A 19933-nucleotide genomic window follows, 5' to 3' on the forward strand; every position below is an offset into this window, starting at 1 on the left:
ACCTGCCACCACACACTATTTCTATTTTTTCCTCTCCTTCCACTACCTCGAAAGCTTCTTCCAGAGTTTTTGGCGCTCTCCTTAGTACGTTGGCCTTAAGGTTCCCCCTCAATCCCTTTATAAATCGCTCCAAGATTATATCATCACGCAGTACACTTATTTTATTATTTTCCCTGGTAGCCCGTGCCAGTAACGTCTTTGTACGGATCGTGAAGTCCGTTACGGACTCGCTATGCCCTTGCTTCAAACTTAACAACTTATCTATGAAGTCCTTTTCTGCAGCCTCTCTCTTCCCAAAACATTTTATTAAATCACATTTTATCTCCTTGTATTTTCCAGGGTATTGCTCTACCAAACATAAGAATGTGGCCAATGGTTCACCTTTTAACCGCGACTGCAGTACTGCTACCTTGACCTCGTCATTCCATCCGGCCAACTTAGCTATATTTTCTATTGTCTGGAAAAACTGCTTAATGTTGACCGTATCACCCTGCGTTCCAGAGAACATAGGGATCATGCCCAAGAATCCTGTAACGACTAACGGTGGGCTCGGATCGAAACCTTCACCAGAATTCGAGCTCCCCATTTGGTTGTTCGTGGCCATTACAATACGTATATATACAAATAAGATAGACTAAAATTACAATGGGATATTACAAGGAGAAAGATATACGACAAAATGTCTTCGTGTTACAGTTGGGATCCTGTCGCGGACGCCATTTGTGGTGTTCGTAACAAGAGGTACACGATCCCGCGAGCGAAATGGTACAAAATAAAACTTAATACAAAGTAGTTTTATTCTCTCTGAACAGGTTCTTTACATAGGATCCCAACTTTACAACTTCTAGAATTTTATATATACAGGAATTAAAAGTTTGTCCTCAAAAAACAGTTATCTTGCACACACGCGACAATCTGACGAGGACCGTATTCACTTACACTAACTTATACTAACTTAAAACTAAAAGAAATTGGAAGAATAGAAGAAATAAGGAAAGATAAGAAAAGTAGTAGAAATACCCGGGTTTCTTTGCGATGTGTCTTTTGGTGGGGAACAACTTCGGATCTCTCTCTTTTGTTACGTTTGTAGCCCTTTTCCTTATAGATCTTTCGTCTATAATCTTTTTCTTTCAGACTGAGTCGTCTTTCCTCGATGATCTCTCTCTGCACTTTATCCTCTTAGATCACCCTTCTCCCTTTCTGGAGCACTCCTTTTCAGCTCCTACCTCTTCGGGATTCCAACCCAGACTGGCACTCTTTCTGTCTGTTTTGCTTCAGGGCCTCACTCCCTCTTTTGTTCTTACTATTGAGGGAAAGATAATCCTCCCCCAAGGGCAAAGAGTTAGACAAAGAGAGTTCTAGGAAGAGTTAGACAAAAGAAAGTTCTAGAAAGAGTTAGACAAAGGAACAAAGAAAATCTAAGACTAATTCAATATAAAATATACAAAATATACAATATCATGGCTGACGGCCACATACGCCCCCCTCATAAGAGTCACACTCCGTAGTGCAATCTACGGTAGTTGACTTTACATCTACGCGTATTATAGGGGTGTTGCGGCGTTTTTTCAGTACACCTTTCACCGGCACCCTCGTTCTCGACCTCTTCCACATCCTGTGTGGGTGAATTTAGTACGGGTCTTCTCCTGGTTAACCATGTCCGTATGTAATCAGTGGGATCTTCATCTTCTTCCTCATCTCTTACGGGTGACTCTCTCCTCTTCACATACTGAGGGTTCCTCCTCCTACCTTCTTTATATATTGGAGCGTAACATGGTTTGATCTGGTCGGTGTGTACCACCCATCTCTCATCTTGGCGGTTACTACCAAGTTCAACAGTTACAGGACCCAACACTCGTACTATTCTATATGGGCCCAAGTACTTTGGAGAAAATTTTCCGGTCCTCTTTCTCCTCCTTTCCGGAGTAACCATACCCGCTGCCCTTCTTCCCATAATTTTTCCTTCCTACCCTTGTTTTCTCTTCCCCTATTTTTCAGGTTACGTTGCCTTCCTAATTCATATGCAACTTTCCTGATGTCTTCCCTTCCGATATGACCCTTAAAGTTTTCCCTCGTCTTCCTTAAGAACTCTCCATCTCCTTGTGATTCCACTACTTTACTCCAGAGTTCTTTATTCTCTCTTACATTATTATTCACCTTCTCAGCCCTATTGCTATTAACGTTCATCTGTGATAAAGTATCCGCCACCTTATTGAGCTTCCCTTTTATGTGACTTATTTGAACATTACAGTCCACTATCTTCGCTGACCACCTCATTAACCTTTTATTGTGGTTTCTCATGTTACCTATAGTATCATTTGCATAATCATCGTACACACCTTTACTTCCCCCATTACTGCTTGCACTTTCCTCCATTGCCCTTCTCACACTACTGATTATTTCATACATTCTCCCGAGTATATCCATTCCCAAGATACCGTCGTATTCTGTGTATCCAGGAAGCTGCATGCATGCTACGGTTATCTTGGATGCCTTATCCCTATATCCCACCTCGGTGTACAAAACTCTCTCACATTCTGTTACTTCGCCATTTATGCCTCTTATCCCTAAAAATTCACCCTCAATAGTTGCCCTAGCTATGTCTTGTCTGGAGATACGTTTCATTACCGTGGAACTCAAGACTGACCTTTCGGCTCCCGTATCTATAAGAAAGCACAGTCTAGTACCCTCAACTTCACCATTAATTAGTGGAAGACCTTTTCGTGACTTAAAAGCTTTGTCGGCCAGCTTAATTCTTACACAAGGAGCGCTATGCCGGCCTGTATGGCACTCCTTTATCAGGTTAACCGATTCCCTTTTACGTTTTGGACAGTTACGGGCAAAATGGCTAGCATCACCACATACGTAACATCTTTTATCATTCACCCTCCTATCCTGATTCCCTTTATCCAATATCTTATTCACTGCTTCTACTAATGATTCGATTTTCTTTTCCAACCCCTTAATTTTTTCCTCATTTTTATTATCCTGAATTCTTGAATCTTCCCATCCTTTGGCACCCACGGCATATTGTTCCCCAATGTTCACATTTACCCCTCTTTGTTCGAACCTGCCACCACACACTATTTCTATTTTTTCCTCTCCTTCCACTACCTCGAAAGCTTCTTCCAGAGTTTTTGGCGCTCTCCTTAGTACGTTGGCCTTAAGGTTCCCCCTCAATCCCTTTATAAATCGCTCCAAGATTATATCATCACGCAGTACACTTATTTTATTATTTTCCCTGGTAGCCCGTGCCAGTAACGTCTTTGTACGGATCGTGAAGTCCGTTACGGACTCGCTATGCCCTTGCTTCAAACTTAACAACTTATCTATGAAGTCCTTTTCTGCAGCCTCTCTCTTCCCAAAACATTTTATTAAATCACATTTTATCTCCTTGTATTTTCCAGGGTATTGCTCTACCAAACATAAGAATGTGGCCAATGGTTCACCTTTTAACCGCGACTGCAGTACTGCTACCTTGACCTCGTCATTCCATCCGGCCAACTTAGCTATATTTTCTATTGTCTGGAAAAACTGCTTAATGTTGACCGTATCACCCTGCGTTCCAGAGAACATAGGGATCATGCCCAAGAATCCTGTAACGACTAACGGTGGGCTCGGATCGAAACCTTCACCAGAATTCGAGCTCCCCATTTGGTTGTTCGTGGCCATTACAATACGTATATATACAAATAAGATAGACTAAAATTACAATGGGATATTACAAGGAGAAAGATATACGACAAAATGTCTTCGTGTTACAGTTGGGATCCTGTCGCGGACGCCATTTGTGGTGTTCGTAACAAGAGGTACACGATCCCGCGAGCGAAATGGTACAAAATAAAACTTAATACAAAGTAGTTTTATTCTCTCTGAACAGGTTCTTTACATAGGATCCCAACTTTACAACTTCTAGAATTTTATATATACAGGAATTAAAAGTTTGTCCTCAAAAAACAGTTATCTTGCACACACGCGACAATCTGACGAGGACCGTATTCACTTACACTAACTTATACTAACTTAAAACTAAAAGAAATTGGAAGAATAGAAGAAATAAGGAAAGATAAGAAAAGTAGTAGAAATACCCGGGTTTCTTTGCGATGTGTCTTTTGGTGGGGAACAACTTCGGATCTCTCTCTTTTGTTACGTTTGTAGCCCTTTTCCTTATAGATCTTTCGTCTATAATCTTTTTCTTTCAGACTGAGTCGTCTTTCCTCGATGATCTCTCTCTGCACTTTATCCTCTTAGATCACCCTTCTCCCTTTCTGGAGCACTCCTTTTCAGCTCCTACCTCTTCGGGATTCCAACCCAGACTGGCACTCTTTCTGTCTGTTTTGCTTCAGGGCCTCACTCCCTCTTTTGTTCTTACTATTGAGGGAAAGATAATCCTCCCCCAAGGGCAAAGAGTTAGACAAAGAGAGTTCTAGGAAGAGTTAGACAAAAGAAAGTTCTAGAAAGAGTTAGACAAAGGAACAAAGAAAATCTAAGACTAATTCAATATAAAATATACAAAATATACAATATCATGGCTGACGGCCACATACGCCCCCCTCATAAGAGTCACACTCCGTAGTGCAATCTACGGTAGTTGACTTTACATCTACGCGTATTATAGGGGTGTTGCGGCGTTTTTTCAGTACACCTTTCACCGGCACCCTCGTTCTCGACCTCTTCCACATCCTGTGTGGGTGAATTTAGTACGGGTCTTCTCCTGGTTAACCATGTCCGTATGTAATCAGTGGGATCTTCATCTTCTTCCTCATCTCTTACGGGTGACTCTCTCCTCTTCACATACTGAGGGTTCCTCCTCCTACCTTCTTTATATATTGGAGCGTAACATGGTTTGATCTGGTCGGTGTGTACCACCCATCTCTCATCTTGGCGGTTACTACCAAGTTCAACAGTTACAGGACCCAACACTCGTACTATTCTATATGGGCCCAAGTACTTTGGAGAAAATTTTCCGGTCCTCTTTCTCCTCCTTTCCGGAGTAACCATACCCGCTGCCCTTCTTCCCATAATTTTTCCTTCCTACCCTTGTTTTCTCTTCCCCTATTTTTCAGGTTACGTTGCCTTCCTAATTCATATGCAACTTTCCTGATGTCTTCCCTTCCGATATGACCCTTAAAGTTTTCCCTCGTCTTCCTTAAGAACTCTCCATCTCCTTGTGATTCCACTACTTTACTCCAGAGTTCTTTATTCTCTCTTACATTATTATTCACCTTCTCAGCCCTATTGCTATTAACGTTCATCTGTGATAAAGTATCCGCCACCTTATTGAGCTTCCCTTTTATGTGACTTATTTGAACATTACAGTCCACTATCTTCGCTGACCACCTCATTAACCTTTTATTGTGGTTTCTCATGTTACCTATAGTATCATTTGCATAATCATCGTACACACCTTTACTTCCCCCATTACTGCTTGCACTTTCCTCCATTGCCCTTCTCACACTACTGATTATTTCATACATTCTCCCGAGTATATCCATTCCCAAGATACCGTCGTATTCTGTGTATCCAGGAAGCTGCATGCATGCTACGGTTATCTTGGATGCCTTATCCCTATATCCCACCTCGGTGTACAAAACTCTCTCACATTCTGTTACTTCGCCATTTATGCCTCTTATCCCTAAAAATTCACCCTCAATAGTTGCCCTAGCTATGTCTTGTCTGGAGATACGTTTCATTACCGTGGAACTCAAGACTGACCTTTCGGCTCCCGTATCTATAAGAAAGCACAGTCTAGTACCCTCAACTTCACCATTAATTAGTGGAAGACCTTTTCGTGACTTAAAAGCTTTGTCGGCCAGCTTAATTCTTACACAAGGAGCGCTATGCCGGCCTGTATGGCACTCCTTTATCAGGTTAACCGATTCCCTTTTACGTTTTGGACAGTTACGGGCAAAATGGCTAGCATCACCACATACGTAACATCTTTTATCATTCACCCTCCTATCCTGATTCCCTTTATCCAATATCTTATTCACTGCTTCTACTAATGATTCGATTTTCTTTTCCAACCCCTTAATTTTTTCCTCATTTTTATTATCCTGAATTCTTGAATCTTCCCATCCTTTGGCACCCACGGCATATTGTTCCCCAATGTTCACATTTACCCCTCTTTGTTCGAACCTGCCACCACACACTATTTCTATTTTTTCCTCTCCTTCCACTACCTCGAAAGCTTCTTCCAGAGTTTTTGGCGCTCTCCTTAGTACGTTGGCCTTAAGGTTCCCCCTCAATCCCTTTATAAATCGCTCCAAGATTATATCATCACGCAGTACACTTATTTTATTATTTTCCCTGGTAGCCCGTGCCAGTAACGTCTTTGTACGGATCGTGAAGTCCGTTACGGACTCGCTATGCCCTTGCTTCAAACTTAACAACTTATCTATGAAGTCCTTTTCTGCAGCCTCTCTCTTCCCAAAACATTTTATTAAATCACATTTTATCTCCTTGTATTTTCCAGGGTATTGCTCTACCAAACATAAGAATGTGGCCAATGGTTCACCTTTTAACCGCGACTGCAGTACTGCTACCTTGACCTCGTCATTCCATCCGGCCAACTTAGCTATATTTTCTATTGTCTGGAAAAACTGCTTAATGTTGACCGTATCACCCTGCGTTCCAGAGAACATAGGGATCATGCCCAAGAATCCTGTAACGACTAACGGTGGGCTCGGATCGAAACCTTCACCAGAATTCGAGCTCCCCATTTGGTTGTTCGTGGCCATTACAATACGTATATATACAAATAAGATAGACTAAAATTACAATGGGATATTACAAGGAGAAAGATATACGACAAAATGTCTTCGTGTTACAGTTGGGATCCTGTCGCGGACGCCATTTGTGGTGTTCGTAACAAGAGGTACACGATCCCGCGAGCGAAATGGTACAAAATAAAACTTAATACAAAGTAGTTTTATTCTCTCTGAACAGGTTCTTTACATAGGATCCCAACTTTACAACTTCTAGAATTTTATATATACAGGAATTAAAAGTTTGTCCTCAAAAAACAGTTATCTTGCACACACGCGACAATCTGACGAGGACCGTATTCACTTACACTAACTTATACTAACTTAAAACTAAAAGAAATTGGAAGAATAGAAGAAATAAGGAAAGATAAGAAAAGTAGTAGAAATACCCGGGTTTCTTTGCGATGTGTCTTTTGGTGGGGAACAACTTCGGATCTCTCTCTTTTGTTACGTTTGTAGCCCTTTTCCTTATAGATCTTTCGTCTATAATCTTTTTCTTTCAGACTGAGTCGTCTTTCCTCGATGATCTCTCTCTGCACTTTATCCTCTTAGATCACCCTTCTCCCTTTCTGGAGCACTCCTTTTCAGCTCCTACCTCTTCGGGATTCCAACCCAGACTGGCACTCTTTCTGTCTGTTTTGCTTCAGGGCCTCACTCCCTCTTTTGTTCTTACTATTGAGGGAAAGATAATCCTCCCCCAAGGGCAAAGAGTTAGACAAAGAGAGTTCTAGGAAGAGTTAGACAAAAGAAAGTTCTAGAAAGAGTTAGACAAAGGAACAAAGAAAATCTAAGACTAATTCAATATAAAATATACAAAATATACAATATCATGGCTGACGGCCACATACGCCCCCCTCATAAGAGTCACACTCCGTAGTGCAATCTACGGTAGTTGACTTTACATCTACGCGTATTATAGGGGTGTTGCGGCGTTTTTTCAGTACACCTTTCACCGGCACCCTCGTTCTCGACCTCTTCCACATCCTGTGTGGGTGAATTTAGTACGGGTCTTCTCCTGGTTAACCATGTCCGTATGTAATCAGTGGGATCTTCATCTTCTTCCTCATCTCTTACGGGTGACTCTCTCCTCTTCACATACTGAGGGTTCCTCCTCCTACCTTCTTTATATATTGGAGCGTAACATGGTTTGATCTGGTCGGTGTGTACCACCCATCTCTCATCTTGGCGGTTACTACCAAGTTCAACAGTTACAGGACCCAACACTCGTACTATTCTATATGGGCCCAAGTACTTTGGAGAAAATTTTCCGGTCCTCTTTCTCCTCCTTTCCGGAGTAACCATACCCGCTGCCCTTCTTCCCATAATTTTTCCTTCCTACCCTTGTTTTCTCTTCCCCTATTTTTCAGGTTACGTTGCCTTCCTAATTCATATGCAACTTTCCTGATGTCTTCCCTTCCGATATGACCCTTAAAGTTTTCCCTCGTCTTCCTTAAGAACTCTCCATCTCCTTGTGATTCCACTACTTTACTCCAGAGTTCTTTATTCTCTCTTACATTATTATTCACCTTCTCAGCCCTATTGCTATTAACGTTCATCTGTGATAAAGTATCCGCCACCTTATTGAGCTTCCCTTTTATGTGACTTATTTGAACATTACAGTCCACTATCTTCGCTGACCACCTCATTAACCTTTTATTGTGGTTTCTCATGTTACCTATAGTATCATTTGCATAATCATCGTACACACCTTTACTTCCCCCATTACTGCTTGCACTTTCCTCCATTGCCCTTCTCACACTACTGATTATTTCATACATTCTCCCGAGTATATCCATTCCCAAGATACCGTCGTATTCTGTGTATCCAGGAAGCTGCATGCATGCTACGGTTATCTTGGATGCCTTATCCCTATATCCCACCTCGGTGTACAAAACTCTCTCACATTCTGTTACTTCGCCATTTATGCCTCTTATCCCTAAAAATTCACCCTCAATAGTTGCCCTAGCTATGTCTTGTCTGGAGATACGTTTCATTACCGTGGAACTCAAGACTGACCTTTCGGCTCCCGTATCTATAAGAAAGCACAGTCTAGTACCCTCAACTTCACCATTAATTAGTGGAAGACCTTTTCGTGACTTAAAAGCTTTGTCGGCCAGCTTAATTCTTACACAAGGAGCGCTATGCCGGCCTGTATGGCACTCCTTTATCAGGTTAACCGATTCCCTTTTACGTTTTGGACAGTTACGGGCAAAATGGCTAGCATCACCACATACGTAACATCTTTTATCATTCACCCTCCTATCCTGATTCCCTTTATCCAATATCTTATTCACTGCTTCTACTAATGATTCGATTTTCTTTTCCAACCCCTTAATTTTTTCCTCATTTTTATTATCCTGAATTCTTGAATCTTCCCATCCTTTGGCACCCACGGCATATTGTTCCCCAATGTTCACATTTACCCCTCTTTGTTCGAACCTGCCACCACACACTATTTCTATTTTTTCCTCTCCTTCCACTACCTCGAAAGCTTCTTCCAGAGTTTTTGGCGCTCTCCTTAGTACGTTGGCCTTAAGGTTCCCCCTCAATCCCTTTATAAATCGCTCCAAGATTATATCATCACGCAGTACACTTATTTTATTATTTTCCCTGGTAGCCCGTGCCAGTAACGTCTTTGTACGGATCGTGAAGTCCGTTACGGACTCGCTATGCCCTTGCTTCAAACTTAACAACTTATCTATGAAGTCCTTTTCTGCAGCCTCTCTCTTCCCAAAACATTTTATTAAATCACATTTTATCTCCTTGTATTTTCCAGGGTATTGCTCTACCAAACATAAGAATGTGGCCAATGGTTCACCTTTTAACCGCGACTGCAGTACTGCTACCTTGACCTCGTCATTCCATCCGGCCAACTTAGCTATATTTTCTATTGTCTGGAAAAACTGCTTAATGTTGACCGTATCACCCTGCGTTCCAGAGAACATAGGGATCATGCCCAAGAATCCTGTAACGACTAACGGTGGGCTCGGATCGAAACCTTCACCAGAATTCGAGCTCCCCATTTGGTTGTTCGTGGCCATTACAATACGTATATATACAAATAAGATAGACTAAAATTACAATGGGATATTACAAGGAGAAAGATATACGACAAAATGTCTTCGTGTTACAGTTGGGATCCTGTCGCGGACGCCATTTGTGGTGTTCGTAACAAGAGGTACACGATCCCGCGAGCGAAATGGTACAAAATAAAACTTAATACAAAGTAGTTTTATTCTCTCTGAACAGGTTCTTTACATAGGATCCCAACTTTACAACTTCTAGAATTTTATATATACAGGAATTAAAAGTTTGTCCTCAAAAAACAGTTATCTTGCACACACGCGACAATCTGACGAGGACCGTATTCACTTACACTAACTTATACTAACTTAAAACTAAAAGAAATTGGAAGAATAGAAGAAATAAGGAAAGATAAGAAAAGTAGTAGAAATACCCGGGTTTCTTTGCGATGTGTCTTTTGGTGGGGAACAACTTCGGATCTCTCTCTTTTGTTACGTTTGTAGCCCTTTTCCTTATAGATCTTTCGTCTATAATCTTTTTCTTTCAGACTGAGTCGTCTTTCCTCGATGATCTCTCTCTGCACTTTATCCTCTTAGATCACCCTTCTCCCTTTCTGGAGCACTCCTTTTCAGCTCCTACCTCTTCGGGATTCCAACCCAGACTGGCACTCTTTCTGTCTGTTTTGCTTCAGGGCCTCACTCCCTCTTTTGTTCTTACTATTGAGGGAAAGATAATCCTCCCCCAAGGGCAAAGAGTTAGACAAAGAGAGTTCTAGGAAGAGTTAGACAAAAGAAAGTTCTAGAAAGAGTTAGACAAAGGAACAAAGAAAATCTAAGACTAATTCAATATAAAATATACAAAATATACAATATCATGGCTGACGGCCACATACGCCCCCCTCATAAGAGTCACACTCCGTAGTGCAATCTACGGTAGTTGACTTTACATCTACGCGTATTATAGGGGTGTTGCGGCGTTTTTTCAGTACACCTTTCACCGGCACCCTCGTTCTCGACCTCTTCCACATCCTGTGTGGGTGAATTTAGTACGGGTCTTCTCCTGGTTAACCATGTCCGTATGTAATCAGTGGGATCTTCATCTTCTTCCTCATCTCTTACGGGTGACTCTCTCCTCTTCACATACTGAGGGTTCCTCCTCCTACCTTCTTTATATATTGGAGCGTAACATGGTTTGATCTGGTCGGTGTGTACCACCCATCTCTCATCTTGGCGGTTACTACCAAGTTCAACAGTTACAGGACCCAACACTCGTACTATTCTATATGGGCCCAAGTACTTTGGAGAAAATTTTCCGGTCCTCTTTCTCCTCCTTTCCGGAGTAACCATACCCGCTGCCCTTCTTCCCATAATTTTTCCTTCCTACCCTTGTTTTCTCTTCCCCTATTTTTCAGGTTACGTTGCCTTCCTAATTCATATGCAACTTTCCTGATGTCTTCCCTTCCGATATGACCCTTAAAGTTTTCCCTCGTCTTCCTTAAGAACTCTCCATCTCCTTGTGATTCCACTACTTTACTCCAGAGTTCTTTATTCTCTCTTACATTATTATTCACCTTCTCAGCCCTATTGCTATTAACGTTCATCTGTGATAAAGTATCCGCCACCTTATTGAGCTTCCCTTTTATGTGACTTATTTGAACATTACAGTCCACTATCTTCGCTGACCACCTCATTAACCTTTTATTGTGGTTTCTCATGTTACCTATAGTATCATTTGCATAATCATCGTACACACCTTTACTTCCCCCATTACTGCTTGCACTTTCCTCCATTGCCCTTCTCACACTACTGATTATTTCATACATTCTCCCGAGTATATCCATTCCCAAGATACCGTCGTATTCTGTGTATCCAGGAAGCTGCATGCATGCTACGGTTATCTTGGATGCCTTATCCCTATATCCCACCTCGGTGTACAAAACTCTCTCACATTCTGTTACTTCGCCATTTATGCCTCTTATCCCTAAAAATTCACCCTCAATAGTTGCCCTAGCTATGTCTTGTCTGGAGATACGTTTCATTACCGTGGAACTCAAGACTGACCTTTCGGCTCCCGTATCTATAAGAAAGCACAGTCTAGTACCCTCAACTTCACCATTAATTAGTGGAAGACCTTTTCGTGACTTAAAAGCTTTGTCGGCCAGCTTAATTCTTACACAAGGAGCGCTATGCCGGCCTGTATGGCACTCCTTTATCAGGTTAACCGATTCCCTTTTACGTTTTGGACAGTTACGGGCAAAATGGCTAGCATCACCACATACGTAACATCTTTTATCATTCACCCTCCTATCCTGATTCCCTTTATCCAATATCTTATTCACTGCTTCTACTAATGATTCGATTTTCTTTTCCAACCCCTTAATTTTTTCCTCATTTTTATTATCCTGAATTCTTGAATCTTCCCATCCTTTGGCACCCACGGCATATTGTTCCCCAATGTTCACATTTACCCCTCTTTGTTCGAACCTGCCACCACACACTATTTCTATTTTTTCCTCTCCTTCCACTACCTCGAAAGCTTCTTCCAGAGTTTTTGGCGCTCTCCTTAGTACGTTGGCCTTAAGGTTCCCCCTCAATCCCTTTATAAATCGCTCCAAGATTATATCATCACGCAGTACACTTATTTTATTATTTTCCCTGGTAGCCCGTGCCAGTAACGTCTTTGTACGGATCGTGAAGTCCGTTACGGACTCGCTATGCCCTTGCTTCAAACTTAACAACTTATCTATGAAGTCCTTTTCTGCAGCCTCTCTCTTCCCAAAACATTTTATTAAATCACATTTTATCTCCTTGTATTTTCCAGGGTATTGCTCTACCAAACATAAGAATGTGGCCAATGGTTCACCTTTTAACCGCGACTGCAGTACTGCTACCTTGACCTCGTCATTCCATCCGGCCAACTTAGCTATATTTTCTATTGTCTGGAAAAACTGCTTAATGTTGACCGTATCACCCTGCGTTCCAGAGAACATAGGGATCATGCCCAAGAATCCTGTAACGACTAACGGTGGGCTCGGATCGAAACCTTCACCAGAATTCGAGCTCCCCATTTGGTTGTTCGTGGCCATTACAATACGTATATATACAAATAAGATAGACTAAAATTACAATGGGATATTACAAGGAGAAAGATATACGACAAAATGTCTTCGTGTTACAGTTGGGATCCTGTCGCGGACGCCATTTGTGGTGTTCGTAACAAGAGGTACACGATCCCGCGAGCGAAATGGTACAAAATAAAACTTAATACAAAGTAGTTTTATTCTCTCTGAACAGGTTCTTTACATAGGATCCCAACTTTACAACTTCTAGAATTTTATATATACAGGAATTAAAAGTTTGTCCTCAAAAAACAGTTATCTTGCACACACGCGACAATCTGACGAGGACCGTATTCACTTACACTAACTTATACTAACTTAAAACTAAAAGAAATTGGAAGAATAGAAGAAATAAGGAAAGATAAGAAAAGTAGTAGAAATACCCGGGTTTCTTTGCGATGTGTCTTTTGGTGGGGAACAACTTCGGATCTCTCTCTTTTGTTACGTTTGTAGCCCTTTTCCTTATAGATCTTTCGTCTATAATCTTTTTCTTTCAGACTGAGTCGTCTTTCCTCGATGATCTCTCTCTGCACTTTATCCTCTTAGATCACCCTTCTCCCTTTCTGGAGCACTCCTTTTCAGCTCCTACCTCTTCGGGATTCCAACCCAGACTGGCACTCTTTCTGTCTGTTTTGCTTCAGGGCCTCACTCCCTCTTTTGTTCTTACTATTGAGGGAAAGATAATCCTCCCCCAAGGGCAAAGAGTTAGACAAAGAGAGTTCTAGGAAGAGTTAGACAAAAGAAAGTTCTAGAAAGAGTTAGACAAAGGAACAAAGAAAATCTAAGACTAATTCAATATAAAATATACAAAATATACAATATCATGGCTGACGGCCACATACGCCCCCCTCATAAGAGTCACACTCCGTAGTGCAATCTACGGTAGTTGACTTTACATCTACGCGTATTATAGGGGTGTTGCGGCGTTTTTTCAGTACACCTTTCACCGGCACCCTCGTTCTCGACCTCTTCCACATCCTGTGTGGGTGAATTTAGTACGGGTCTTCTCCTGGTTAACCATGTCCGTATGTAATCAGTGGGATCTTCATCTTCTTCCTCATCTCTTACGGGTGACTCTCTCCTCTTCACATACTGAGGGTTCCTCCTCCTACCTTCTTTATATATTGGAGCGTAACATGGTTTGATCTGGTCGGTGTGTACCACCCATCTCTCATCTTGGCGGTTACTACCAAGTTCAACAGTTACAGGACCCAACACTCGTACTATTCTATATGGGCCCAAGTACTTTGGAGAAAATTTTCCGGTCCTCTTTCTCCTCCTTTCCGGAGTAACCATACCCGCTGCCCTTCTTCCCATAATTTTTCCTTCCTACCCTTGTTTTCTCTTCCCCTATTTTTCAGGTTACGTTGCCTTCCTAATTCATATGCAACTTTCCTGATGTCTTCCCTTCCGATATGACCCTTAAAGTTTTCCCTCGTCTTCCTTAAGAACTCTCCATCTCCTTGTGATTCCACTACTTTACTCCAGAGTTCTTTATTCTCTCTTACATTATTATTCACCTTCTCAGCCCTATTGCTATTAACGTTCATCTGTGATAAAGTATCCGCCACCTTATTGAGCTTCCCTTTTATGTGACTTATTTGAACATTACAGTCCACTATCTTCGCTGACCACCTCATTAACCTTTTATTGTGGTTTCTCATGTTACCTATAGTATCATTTGCATAATCATCGTACACACCTTTACTTCCCCCATTACTGCTTGCACTTTCCTCCATTGCCCTTCTCACACTACTGATTATTTCATACATTCTCCCGAGTATATCCATTCCCAAGATACCGTCGTATTCTGTGTATCCAGGAAGCTGCATGCATGCTACGGTTATCTTGGATGCCTTATCCCTATATCCCACCTCGGTGTACAAAACTCTCTCACATTCTGTTACTTCGCCATTTATGCCTCTTATCCCTAAAAATTCACCCTCAATAGTTGCCCTAGCTATGTCTTGTCTGGAGATACGTTTCATTACCGTGGAACTCAAGACTGACCTTTCGGCTCCCGTATCTATAAGAAAGCACAGTCTAGTACCCTCAACTTCACCATTAATTAGTGGAAGACCTTTTCGTGACTTAAAAGCTTTGTCGGCCAGCTTAATTCTTACACAAGGAGCGCTATGCCGGCCTGTATGGCACTCCTTTATCAGGTTAACCGATTCCCTTTTACGTTTTGGACAGTTACGGGCAAAATGGCTAGCATCACCACATACGTAACATCTTTTATCATTCACCCTCCTATCCTGATTCCCTTTATCCAATATCTTATTCACTGCTTCTACTAATGATTCGATTTTCTTTTCCAACCCCTTAATTTTTTCCTCATTTTTATTATCCTGAATTCTTGAATCTTCCCATCCTTTGGCACCCACGGCATATTGTTCCCCAATGTTCACATTTACCCCTCTTTGTTCGAACCTGCCACCACACACTATTTCTATTTTTTCCTCTCCTTCCACTACCTCGAAAGCTTCTTCCAGAGTTTTTGGCGCTCTCCTTAGTACGTTGGCCTTAAGGTTCCCCCTCAATCCCTTTATAAATCGCTCCAAGATTATATCATCACGCAGTACACTTATTTTATTATTTTCCCTGGTAGCCCGTGCCAGTAACGTCTTTGTACGGATCGTGAAGTCCGTTACGGACTCGCTATGCCCTTGCTTCAAACTTAACAACTTATCTATGAAGTCCTTTTCTGCAGCCTCTCTCTTCCCAAAACATTTTATTAAATCACATTTTATCTCCTTGTATTTTCCAGGGTATTGCTCTACCAAACATAAGAATGTGGCCAATGGTTCACCTTTTAACCGCGACTGCAGTACTGCTACCTTGACCTCGTCATTCCATCCGGCCAACTTAGCTATATTTTCTATTGTCTGGAAAAACTGCTTAATGTTGACCGTATCACCCTGCGTTCCAGAGAACATAGGGATCATGCCCAAGAATCCTGTAACGACTAACGGTGGGCTCGGATCGAAACCTTCACCAGAATTCGAGCTCCCCATTTGGTTGTTCGTGGCCATTACAATACGTATATATACAAATAAGATAGACTAAAATTACAATGGGATATTACAAGGAGAAAGATATACGACAAAATGTCTTCGTGTTACAGTTGGGATCCTGTCGCGGACGCCATTTGTGGTGTTCGTAACAAGAGGTACACGATCCCGCGAGCGAAATGGTACAAAATAAAACTTAATACAAAGTAGTTTTATTCTCTCTGAACAGGTTCTTTACATAGGATCCCAACTTTACAACTTCTAGAATTTTATATATACAGGAATTAAAAGTTTGTCCTCAAAAAACAGTTATCTTGCACACACGCGACAATCTGACGAGGACCGTATTCACTTACACTAACTTATACTAACTTAAAACTAAAAGAAATTGGAAGAATAGAAGAAATAAGGAAAGATAAGAAAAGTAGTAGAAATACCCGGGTTTCTTTGCGATGTGTCTTTTGGTGGGGAACAACTTCGGATCTCTCTCTTTTGTTACGTTTGTAGCCCTTTTCCTTATAGATCTTTCGTCTATAATCTTTTTCTTTCAGACTGAGTCGTCTTTCCTCGATGATCTCTCTCTGCACTTTATCCTCTTAGATCACCCTTCTCCCTTTCTGGAGCACTCCTTTTCAGCTCCTACCTCTTCGGGATTCCAACCCAGACTGGCACTCTTTCTGTCTGTTTTGCTTCAGGGCCTCACTCCCTCTTTTGTTCTTACTATTGAGGGAAAGATAATCCTCCCCCAAGGGCAAAGAGTTAGACAAAGAGAGTTCTAGGAAGAGTTAGACAAAAGAAAGTTCTAGAAAGAGTTAGACAAAGGAACAAAGAAAATCTAAGACTAATTCAATATAAAATATACAAAATATACAATATCATGGCCGACGGCCACAACGTTTTATGTAGCACTGCATTGTTTTGCTGTTGTATACACATAATAATACACAAATACACATCATAACCTCTTTGCATCATTTTTAAGATTGACAATAAATTCCCATTTAGTTGTGGTACATATAACACATTATCTAATTTTAACTTGCCATTTGAACTACCTTCATCACGCAAACAATTTCTCTGTTGTTGTTGTTCAGTTTTCTGAAGAAGTTCCTGTTGTGTGTCATGTCAGCTATTGCTGCTGAATCAACATACCAATTCCTTGTAGTCTTCACAGCAAGACATTGTTTCATACTTAATGGCATATTTTGTGTATTCACACATGCAGAGTGGCATTCGTATGTTTCGTCATTGCCCAACAGGTCAGACTTTTCCTGGACTTCATTAATTTTACTTTGTGTTCTTTCTTTTTCTTTCCTCTGCCCAATTCAGGACAGTCCCTTTTCAAATGGGGACTCCCACAATAGTAATTTCCAGTTTTCTGTTTACAGACCATTGTTTTCAAAGCTGTGGCTTCATCTGTATTCATGGTATGTCCAAGCAATCTTTTTGATTGCTTCTCATACTCTTCCATTATCTTAATCTTTACGAATTCAAGAGTGAGGTCTGTATCTGCTTTTGCCTCAAGAGCAGTCATTAATGTATTATAATTATCATGTAAACTTCCCAACATAAGAATTGCCATGAGTCTGTCACTCATTTGTTCTCCTGAAGCAGTTAACTCATCTCCTAAGTCCTCTATACTATTTAAATGTCTTTCCATGTCCTGCCCCTCTTCATACTTTAAGTGAAATAATTTCTTATACAGACTTACTTTTTGTGTAAGTGTTGATCTTTGATGGTGTTTTTCTAACGATTTCCACATTTCTTTTGAAGTTTTTGCTTTTCTGATGAACTTTAATTGAGAATCTTCTATCATGAGACCAATTTTACTTTTTGCTTTTCCATCTTTTAGTTTCCATTCATTTGTCTATGGCTCAGGTTGTAGATTGCATACGACATCCCATAAGTCACTGTCAATAAGTAGCAGCTCCATTTTAAACCTCCAGGCTGGATAATTATTCCTGTTCAACTTCATGATGATTATCTTCACACTGTCAGCCATCTTGTCTTTGTTCTTGCACATGTACACTAAATAAACTCGTTACATAAAATAAAACTTCGTCTCATTATTCACTCAGCCCATAACCTGTTAAATATATCACTGTTAAATATATCAAGTTATGTGTTTACAGATAGTGAGTAGAATACCTGTACAAGTAAGTATAAAATCATACACGACTACTTTGGTCCATTTCAAAGTCACACCGAATCAAAAATGGTGGGCTTGATAGAGACGCCACCTCTGTCAATATATCTGGGCGTGTGTTAGTTGCAAAGTACAATAAACTACCTATACCCTTGAGGTACAGTTTGTTACTTTCCATTCTTGGTCCCCTCTCTTTAATTTTGAAATATCCAGGATCAAGGGAAATCTTGCTGGTTTTTGCACCTTGGAGTCCAAATTCTACTAGTTTGTCAGTTATAAAATGTTTTTGATTTAGATGGAATATTCCATCACCTACTCAATCAAATTTGATTCCAAGGTAATGATCGATATTTCCAAGGTTTTTCATGTGGAAATATTTGTTAGTTTCCACTTCAAGCCAATCTAACACTTCTTTGGAGGTTGATGCTGTGATTACATCATTAACATGTACAATGATGTACATTGTTTCATAGCATCCTTTTCTGGTGTACAGACAAGGGTCATTTATGCTATGCGCAAAGCTGCATTCAGTCAGTACTTCATGCAACTTTCTGTTCCACTCAGTAGCTCCCTGTTTCAATCCATAAAGGTTTTTCACAGGCTTGCAAACTTTGCTCGGTTTCTCTATATCGTAGCCTTTAGGTTGCTGCATGTACACTGTGTGGTGTAGGTCATCATTTAAGAAAGCTGTCTCAATGTCATAGTGATTCACATGCATTTTATGTTTAGCTGCTAAAGTGAGCAAGATCCTAAGGGTTGTTGGTTTTGCCACTGGAGCAAACACCTGGTCATAATCTTCCCCATATTTTTGACTGAAGCCTTGTGCCACCAGATGGGCTTTGTATCTTGTCGGTTTACCATGTGGATCACGTTTAATTTTATATATCCACTTGCTTCCAACAACATTTGCTTTTGGTGGTGGTTTGGCCAACAGCCTTGTTCCATTTTTCTTGAGTGCACAAATTTCCACATCCATTGCCTTTATCCACTCATTGGCATCTTTTCTGTTGACTGCTTCATTGTAGGTTTTTGGTTCAGAAACAACTATACTTTGCATTGCCTCAATCAGTCTGTCTGGGGGATGACCTTTGTTGTTTCTCGTAGAGCAACAGAGTGGCAGATCATTCTCAGATTGCTTGTTAATGATGGTTCTTACATTTAGGTTAACTTCCACTTCACTTTTGCTGTCATCTTCACTGTGGTAATGTGGGAGGGATGAATTGTTGGTTGAGCCCATGTTGTCATGTGGATCTTCTTCTATGAAGACTACATCATGACTTATCTTGATTTTCTTGGTTATGATATCTAGCAGTCAATATGCCTTGCTGTCACTTTCATATCCCACAAATCTTGTTTCACTTGTCTTTACATCTAGTTTCTTTCTTACTCCATAAGGAACTCTTGTGTAAGCAATACATCCAAAACGGCAGAAATATTCAATATTTGGCTTCTTATCTTGCCATTTTTCATATGGTGTCATTGGGTGCTATTTTGATGGTATTCTGCTCTGGATATGATTTGCCGTCATTAATGCCTCACCCCAGTAGCATTTTCCTAATCCTGCATCGCGCAGCATTGTTCTTACCATTTCACAAAAATAGCGATTTTTCCATTCTGCCTTGCCATTCTGTTGAGGGCAATCTGGTGCTGTAGTCCGAACTTTAATACCATGTTTCTTGAAAAATTTATGCAGGTCTTCATTCATGTACTCAGTTCCTCTATCAGATTAGATCTTTTTCATCTTGCATCCCATTTGTGTTTCAACATAGTTTACATATTCCTTTATTTTTACATTAGCCTCAGACTTGTGTTTCAACAGATAAACTTTGGTATAACCACTATAATCATCTATAATCATTATGTA

At 40.8% G+C, this 19933-nt stretch overlaps 1 protein-coding gene across 2 annotated transcripts in view; it reads left to right on the forward strand.

Moving 5' to 3' along the window:
- LOC136975275 (MAM and LDL-receptor class A domain-containing protein 1-like) overlaps positions 1 to 19933 on the forward strand; it is a 179510-nt gene that overhangs the window by 81765 nt on the left and 77812 nt on the right. The window lies entirely within an intron of this gene.

Source organism: Centruroides vittatus, unplaced genomic scaffold (genome assembly GCF_030686945.1).
Source record: "Centruroides vittatus isolate TY-2023 unplaced genomic scaffold, ASM3068694v2 contig_370, whole genome shotgun sequence".
NCBI lineage: Eukaryota > Metazoa > Arthropoda > Arachnida > Scorpiones > Buthidae > Centruroides > Centruroides vittatus.